Genomic DNA, 6,291 nt, shown 5'->3' with positions numbered 1-6,291 from the left:
GGCCCTGGGCTGGGCAGCTGCTCTGCTGCAGGGATCTTCTTTGTCCCACATCTCCTGAGAGGAATCCGGGCTCTTCTTTGCAATCTGCCTCGTGCTGGAAATCTCCTGAGTGTTATTAGATTCTGTAAGAGCTGACCTTTAAAAGTCAGCGGTGCAATTAAGCAATCTGGGCAGCTCTAGGCCAGCAGCTCAGCTGGTCCAGGAGAGGCAGGAACCAGACAGTTCACTCCTGACTAATGCCATTACAGGAGGACAGGAGGGGCACCCAGACACTCTAATTAAACAGCAGCAGATCTGCTCAGCAGGCTGTTATGATTGAGTGCAAAGCAGAGAGACAGTGCAAGACATGACAGAATCCCTGGGCTTGGTCCAGTTATGTGTCACAGCCATTTCTGGGTGGTTGTTGGCAGTAGTTTCTCATAAAGCTGGTAAAAGGAAGGGAAGGTGTCCAGGGAAATGGGGATCCATCACCGCCAATGCTCTGAAGGCCTCTGTCTGTACTCACCTTATCAAAATCAATGTATTAAAGCACTTGCAGAATGGAAGAACAGGTGGTGTGGTGAGGGGATTGCCCTCACTGTCAGTGTGGGACTCCCTGCTCTGCTTTCAGGAATTCCTGCATGTCAGAAACAGCCCTGCATGCCACGGAGCCCCTGGGATCAGAGGAGTCACTTGCTCAAGTCTGACCCTCAGTTTCCTTGCCATAGGTCAGGAGCCTCTGGCCAGTGCTCAGTGGTCACTTCTCTCTCCCCCTGTCCCCTCTACCTTAGATATGGACTCAAACAGCAAATCAGTATCCTGCAGAAAGGTGAACCTTGCAATTCTGTTGGAGTGGTTTGCTTTTTCTGGTGTGTCAGATGGCTGGAGCTGTGGACTGGCTGCATTTGTCCGTGTCAGTGTTTGCTGTCCTTTCCACTTGGGTTCTGCTGACATTTCTTGCTTCTTTCTCTCTCCTGCTCACAGTAAATTGCCTCTGGTTCCATGCAGACTTTTTCTGTTAACAAATGAAAAAGCTCAGATTTAAAATTAACTGCTTTTTACTTGTGTCAAGTAGGGCAGGCCTGAACTTGGCTTTTATTTAGGCTGGTAAACTATTTACTCTGCAGTACATATGGAAGTCAAAGCTGGTGGTTGGGGATTCTTTTGGCCCCTCATTTCTCTCATCTCTTACTCAGAGAAGCAAAGTTTTCTGAACAGTTTCCTGTGAAAGAACCACATTTACTCACAGAGAGCCTTGGACTGTCCCTAACCTTCCTACAGTATGCCAAAAAGACCCTCCAGGAGCCCAAATATCCTTCATGTTACTGAAAGCTGAATACATTCTTAAACATGAGCATGGGCTCCTTGCAACTCTTTACCCCAGGGACAGAGGTAGAGATAAATTACAATTAATCCAGATTATAATCCAATGCAAGAACCTAATCCATCAACTAGGCAAAAATTTATTGGAGAAATTACCCTTGTGAGGCCAAAATAGCAAATAGATCCCTGACACATCTTAGATATCAGCCTAAGATTCCCAGTTTTTTTGAATTCATCCGATTGTGCAGGTGGCCAAATATACATTTGATGTCTGTTAAATTAGATGGCTGCAAAGCTTGGGAGCCAATTTATTTAGGTTGAAGAACCTTGTTCAAAATCATTTAAAACTTCATACTAATTTCCCAGTATGGAGTACCTCTCTTACTTGTCTTTTTTTTGGGGTACTGCCAGTAGAATTTGCAGCTGAAAAATATACTTCTTTCATTTGCAAAAAACATTGTTAGCACGATTACCTCTGAGGAAACAAAAACCTGTAAACACTTTGGTACTTGTTCCTGATTTATTTCTGTGGTTTTCACATCTGCTCTTCTGTCCCATATAACATACTCTTGTTCATCCAGTTCCATATTTATCCACAAAACTGCTAATTGATTTAAGTGGAAGCTGTAGGAATAATTACATGTATTGATATAAAATCTGTAATGAAGGTCTAAGCTGGCATAGATGCAGTAGAACTTGCAAAGCTAGTAGGGGGTGTACCTCTTCTTGGAAATAATAAAAATGACAGAAAATTCAAGTTGCAAACAGAGATTGAGGGCCAAAATTGTTACTATGTGTATGTTTCTAGAGCTGCAAAAAAGTGCCAGGAAAATCTGATTAGGTCCCTATTTGCATGTGAACATCTTCAGTAGATTTATATTTAAGATGAATGAGAATTTTTGACTGAGGCTAATGTTGGAATTGGACCTTTGGAAAAAACCTAACCTCACTGAAGCAATTGGGAAATCTGTCAAATACCTTTTAATGATTTCTGATTCTTTTAGGTCAACCATAGACCAAAAGACATTGTAGAAATTTGCCCAGATTGGGCTTTTGGTGACAAATATACTTCATGGTCTTCCAGAGCAGTGGAAAGATCATTTTGCTAGGGATAGGTGGAAAAGGCCCATGATGTGTGCAGCCCTGCACCAAGCCTATGGAGTGACCAGGTACTTTATCAACCCTCTTTTTATGACACTTTACTGACCAAAGGAGGGGAGAAAAACCCCATAATTCCATCAATTCAATCCTGTTGGAGAGAAACATAAGAAAGTTTATCTACTAATTTTACATAAGTCTTAGCCTTGTCCTCTGTGTGGGTGGATCACAGCTGACTTGCCTGTGCTAGAGAATCAAGACTCAGATACAGAAATCAAAAGACCTGTGGGAAATATGGCCAGCACTGTTTGGATGAGTAAGAGGAAAGAAAGGATATGAGAACATCATTACTAAGAACTAGCTTGAACCTTAGTTATCAGAGAAGTGTTCATATTTTTTTGTCTAGTGTAAAAAGAAGGTCTTCCAAAAAGGGCAGAAGAAATATAGATCAGGAAAAATAAAGGGGAAGGTTGCCATGAAATTTTACCTAAATCTGAAGTATTTCAGGTTTTTTTCAGAAAATGGGAGGGCTCACTGAGAGGGAGATAGCCTAAAATGGCAACATTTTCATGAAAAAAGTTCCAATCAAACCCCTGCTGGCAAGGGCAACATGATGCTATCAAAACTCATTTTTCTTTACATACTTTTTCTAATTCCCTTACAGAACTTCAGCCACCCTGCCTTGTCCCCAGGCTGTGATTTCACTAAACCAGTGCTCTTACCATGGCCCATTTGGCACAGATTCCTGAGTGCCACCATGACACCCCTGTGGCTTAATTCATTAATTGCCTGTTGTGGTTTACAGCACAGCCATCTGCCATTCATAAGGCACTCCTGTGGGAGAGAGCTTCAGTCTGGTGGGGCAAAAACCAGCTGAGTCTACTCCTAGCCAGCATTTATTGTCCATGTTTCCTTAGCTGTGTGGTTATGGATGTCTGTGGGATGCTGTTGTACTCCTCTGTTAGGCCATGTGCTTTCTTTAGTAATTAGGTTTAAGATCTTGAGGAGTGAATAAATGGGGCTTTGGCTTAGTGAGAAGGCACAGAGAGGCTGGTAAGCACTTGGAGTGATGCCTTGGACCAAAAGTGGACAATTGTAAAGTATCTGCATCCAAGGGATTTCCAGCAGGATCCACAGCAAGTGTCTGAACCCTGCAGCAGTTAGTGGGGAGTGGCTGGGATGCTGCAGCAGCACCATCCAGACAGCTGTGGAAGGGTCACACACACAGGACAGCAATTAAAGATTAGAGAGAAAAAAAAGTTTTTGAGGAGTTCTCCACCCAAAAAGTCAAAACTTGGCCTAGCAGTCCTCTTCCCAATGATTATTGAAGTGCTGTAGTTTAGCCAGGTCTCACAAGAGAATGACCAGGAGGCAGCCTATCCCCACAAGAGCTGCTGGCATGTAGCAGTTGTACTTTAATTTACATGCAAGATGATTTTCCAGACACAGGCAAGCTTTCCCAAGCCATGAAGAGCATAGGAAGAACTTGAAAAATCAGTGAAATATTTGCAAGAACCCTCACACAGAAGACTTTGGAGAGACGAGAAGCTCTCTCTTTTTAGGAGACTCCACTCTACAATTCAGGAACTTAAGCCAAGCCTCCTTGTTTTTAGCTATGGCAGGCCCTGGGATTTCAGTCTTAACTTCTTTCCTGTATGGTTGAGTCTGCTGCCCATATCAGTTTGAGAAGATCACTTCTCTCACTGCATCTAAACAACTCCCTGGGGCAGGAGCTTCAACCTACACAGAGAAAAGCTTTGATGACTCCAGTAGGTTGTGCCTCAGGCTGCATTGAAAGAAAGAAGAATTCAGTACAAAAGTCATGCCAGAAATATACCCAGCTGCTCTGAGCAATGGCAGGGCACTTCCCAGCTGCTGAACAATTTAACAGCCCAATCCAAAATAGCCTCCTGATGTGTGTTTCACCAGGAATAATTTCAGTGGCACGTAAATTTTCTACCCTTTCATTGTCAGCTTGATTCCCAGGAATGTTTTTCTTTTTTTTCCAGCACACAGCTCTCTGTCTCAGTGGTTTATCTGATAGTAGCTTGCATTGGGCCTGATCTGATAGTAGCTGCTTCTCTGCTTTCCCAAATTCACAGTCCTGGTCTTATCTGCCCTAGCAATGCCTGATATATCTTTATATGTTGAACTTTATCTGGTTAAAATGAGAGTACATTGTTTGCCCTGTGCTCTAAGGTATGCCCCATGCTCATGGCCTTAGAGCAGTGAATTATTCAGCTCTTCTCGCCACTTCTCTTGGGCTAAACCCTGAAGAAGGGGAGGGAAGAGAATCAGAGAATGGGGTGGAATAACAAAATTCCTGCTTGAGCTCTGATCTCCACGGCAATGGTGAGAGCAGGAGTTGCTGCTTCAACTGCTGGTTCTTCAGAGACTGCTGAAACTTCAGACCATCTCTAACACCAGGACAGCAGGTGGGGCAGACAGAGAGGAGCAGAGCAATGCTGCTGGGGGGCACAGGAGCAGGATTGCTGGGTTTGACTGTCCCCCCCTAGGGCTCCATCACATCTGCCCTGGGTGGATGAGCAGGAGGTGCCTCAGCCCTCCCAGGTGCTCTTCCATCTAAAGATAAAGCCTCCAGGGCAGGACACTAATTAGAGTAGATTTAAAGACTATATCTCTTCCTCTATATGAAACCAAAAGAGTAAAGGAGGGACTTAAGACTAGTTTAAAAAATAACCCTTGCTCCTGTAAAAAAGGTCAGCCAAGCTTTCAGCTTTGGCTGAGCTCAGCTGGAGCTGAAGAGTTCACCCCACCCACAGCAGGGTCATCTGTGAGACCACAAGGCTCATCTTTACCTCCTGGGGAGGCTGTGCCAGGATGCATCAGGAAAGTTAAAAATGCCATCTAAATTTGCTTCCTCTTTTAAAAGCAGTAAAGAACTGAGAGTTATAGACTATTCTTGCAGTCTGTAAGCAGCTTCTAAAGGTACATTTGTGAAAGCATTGTTTCAGCATCCAAGTGCTATTTATATTTGTAAAACACTTCTGCTTTGTCAGCATCAGTCTATCTGCAGTGATAATCCATTTATACCAGCAGCAATAGCATTACACACAAGTTCCAGATGAAACCAGAGAATGGCCAGGGAAACTAAAGACCAAAATTTTTAACAGCTGCTTGGAGACTGAAAAAGGAAGACAAGCTGCAAAAAAATTTCTAGAAATGCCCTAGTGTAAGGGAAATCTCCAGGTGTAGCAACAACAAACCAAATAACAACAAAACCAATGAAAACAAACAAAAAAGAACCAAGAAAAAAACCCCACAACAAACCAATTTTGGGAAAAGAGCATCTTTTGAATCAGGAGAATTTAATTAAATCCAGATAGAGTCTATCCCCACACACAAATGAATCAATATGGCTGGGTGGGTGCACTTAGAGAGCTACAGACTGGGGAGTGACAAGAGGCTTGGAGGGCAGGAATGGGTGGGACTACACTGGGAAAGGGCATCCTTTCAGCTCTACAACGTTTAAATACTTCTGGGCACCATGCTGACTACCTCTCTGTTCTGCCAGTGACACTAATAGTGCTGAAAAGTGCCCATTACTCTGGGCAAAGCAAAATGTAAAGCACAGTGAAGGAAGGAATGTAAACCACCTCTTGGACTGGTTCCCCAGGCACTGCACCAGCTTTCACCATGAGCAATTGGAGGTTTTTTAACTTGTTAAATTTGGAGTCCCAGGACTGTGTTGCTTCATCTCTCATTGTGAGCAGCTAAGAAAATGCAGATTACTGCAGCCACTCCAGGGCACTCTGCAGGGCAGTAACAGGAGAAAGAAATGTATACTGTGTTGTTCAACTGCTGTCAGAGAGACTGGAATTGTTTATGTGCTCTCTGCTCACTCTGGAAAGAGCTTGGGGTGAAACTGAG

The 6,291-nt window shown here is 43.6% G+C and overlaps 1 protein-coding gene across 1 annotated transcript in view; it reads left to right on the top strand.

Moving 5' to 3' along the window:
• RERG (RAS like estrogen regulated growth inhibitor) overlaps nt 1-6,291 on the top strand; it is a 95,138-nt gene that overhangs the window by 57,769 nt on the left and 31,078 nt on the right. The gene's annotated exons all lie outside the window — the stretch shown is intronic.

The sequence above is a fragment of the Passer domesticus genome, chromosome 5, assembly GCF_036417665.1.
Source record: "Passer domesticus isolate bPasDom1 chromosome 5, bPasDom1.hap1, whole genome shotgun sequence".
Taxonomy (NCBI): domain Eukaryota; kingdom Metazoa; phylum Chordata; class Aves; order Passeriformes; family Passeridae; genus Passer; species Passer domesticus.
Note: the sequence above shows the minus strand (reverse complement) of the source record. Positions and strands in the feature narration are given on the sequence as shown.